General features: G+C 47.0%; 1 protein-coding gene across 4 annotated transcripts in view; it reads left to right on the top strand.

Moving 5' to 3' along the window:
* LOC125036051 (zinc finger protein 852-like) overlaps window positions 1-2,500 on the top strand; it is a 12,691-nt gene that overhangs the window by 4,240 nt on the left and 5,951 nt on the right. Inside the window, exon 1 of one of the 4 annotated variants that reach the window (XM_047628424.1) lies at window positions 1,767-1,871. The exons of the other annotated variants lie outside the window; for them this stretch is intronic. The gene's annotated coding sequence lies outside the window, so the exon portion shown is untranslated. Of the gene's footprint in view, window positions 1-1,766; window positions 1,872-2,500 lie in introns of those variants that run through there. 4 annotated transcript variants of the gene reach the window in all.

Raw genomic sequence — 2,500 nt, forward strand, 5'->3', positions numbered from 1 at the left:
GAGACCACGCAGCCAGAATAAAGCCCAGCGTTGTCTGGACCTCGTGTCAGAGGAGTGTTGTAGGACAGGACTAAAGATCTCTGCAGCCAAATCCAAAGCCATGGCTCTGAGACAGAGAGTTCGAGGCACAAGACTGAAAATCCAGGGAGTGGAATTAGAATGGGTCAAGGACTACCTATACCTTGGGGTAAGGATAGACCGGACCCTCTCCTTCCATAAGGAGGTCCAGTACCTGGTTGACCGAACCAAAGCTAGACTGTCCGTCATGAGAGCAATGACTGGGAGACGCATAGGGGTCAGACACAAAGTACTAAGATCATTCTATGTACATGCTGTCCGGCCCATTGTGGACTATGCCTCAGTCGCTCTAATTGCTGCAAAGAAAAAGCACACAGACAAATTAGAAACAGTCCAAAATGAAGCTGCCAGGATCATTCTGGGTGCCCCGAGGTGGACGAAGGTCCTCAACCTCCTGATGGAGGCAAACCTTCTCCCCCTGGACTCACGAATCGATCTAATGGCAACACAATTCCTGTCAAAGGCCATCCAGGCTCCAAGGAACACAAGCCTAAGACAAAAATTAGTCAGATGCCTCGAACAAGACAACGAGCTCTTTGCAAACAACTCCTGGCTGTCTCATACAGCCAGGGTGTTGATACGCCATCAGCTTCTTGCTAAGGGCATGGACTCCCCCCACCCCGACTTTGCCGAAGCCCCGCTGTGGGCACTGAGCCTGATAGAGTTCAACATAATGAGCCTGTCAATGAAAAAGAAGCTATACCTCATGCCTAGCCTAAAGGCAGAAGCCCACAGGGTCATTGCAGTCATCACTCCCCCGGGTAGTAGAACATACTACACGGATGGATCGGTCGATCCCTTGAACCACACTGCAGGCGCCGGCTTTGCAGCAAGGGATGCCACGCGATCCATGAGGGTAACAGACAACGCCTCCTCGCTACAGGCAGAGGCAGTTGCAATCATGGGAGCCCTAGGGCACGCGTCCCTAAGGGAAGGACACGTGGTCATACACACAGACTCCAGGGCAGCCATTGACTGTCTTCAGCACAGCTCACCCACAGACATCTACCTACTGACCACGATTCTCACAATGGCACAGAGAATTCTTGCTCAGGGTAGAAGAATTATCATCAACTGGGTCCCAAGCCACATCGGCATCAGAGGGAATGAGCTTGCTGACAGACTAGCCGTCGCTGGCAGGGGTATGCCCCCAAATCCCATGACGATAAAACCGAGCCGAAAATTACTTATGGAGAAGTGTGCCTTGGTCGGTCGTACCTTCCTACGGCAACTCCACAGAAAGGAAACGAGAACCTCCCCCTCGGCCAGTTGGTACTCAGACGCCACAGGTTATGAACCACTGGCACTCTCTGAAGTAAGCAACAGAGGTACCGAAGTCATTCGTCACAGAATGCGCCTAGGTTACCACTGTGCATGGCAGATTATCCCAACAATCGAACGCGATGAAAAGTGCTGCAAGCACTGCGGCGAGCCGAACGCCACACTAGTCCACTACCTAGAAAATTGTGACCATACACAATTCCTGAGACAGGGACCGCCCACAACCGCCGCCGTGCTGGTAAAGAGGCTATGCGAAATGCTTACACCATGGCGGCAGGAGCGCCTACTGGCAATCCCGCCGCCACGGTAAGCACCGAGTGTCAGACAACTCAATGAGACAGCCGTAAAAAGCTGACACAGGCCGGGCCATAATTAGAAGGCCCGGGCGAAGCTAGAACTTCGCAAACCATAAAGAAGAAGAAGATATTTCCTCGAAGTCTGCCACGATGCGCCGCCGTCAGCCACGGGCCAACCCCAGTCGATTCCGTTCCGCGAAGGGAAAAGGGATTTTGGTAAGTGAAGATATTTTGGGAGAAAATAAAATCGTTCAGTGTTTTTGATTGTCTTTGTTTATGCTTTTGTTATCATTTGCCATTATTTGTATTCTTTTATTTCCGATTTTTTTTTTTTTTTTTGTGGAATACAAAGGACAATTCTTTTATAGGGTTTAAGGAAAATAGTTAACGTGCATTTCACTTTTCAGGTCCTTCGAGGAAACTAAAATTATTATTAACTGAAAACATTAGTGAAGATCTTCCAGAATTTCCTCGTCATGGAACCGAAAAAAATGAATTAATTAAAGTTTTGAGAATGTCAAATAGGCATATCCAATGGGGAAAAATCTCACTTAATTACTTTTTTTCTTGTTTTGTAGTTTCCGTGGCAAAAACCTCTTGTTGTGAAATGTAGTTTTCTGGAATTACATAGATGCATTTGTGTATTAAACGTTGGTACATATATAATAAAATATCAGTTACCAGCAGACAGATTAGATAAATATTGTTAATTGTATGGAAACTGTATTATTTGTGTACCCCGTTTTCTAGAATAGTCCCCCCTTTTTGTAAGCGATACGGCAGAAAATCCATCTGTATCTTAATTTTCTTCTAGTAAGTATCATGTATGCATGTGAATCTTAATT

Source organism: Penaeus chinensis, chromosome 20 (assembly GCF_019202785.1).
Source record: "Penaeus chinensis breed Huanghai No. 1 chromosome 20, ASM1920278v2, whole genome shotgun sequence".
In the NCBI taxonomy this organism is placed as follows: Eukaryota; Metazoa; Arthropoda; class Malacostraca; order Decapoda; family Penaeidae; genus Penaeus; species Penaeus chinensis.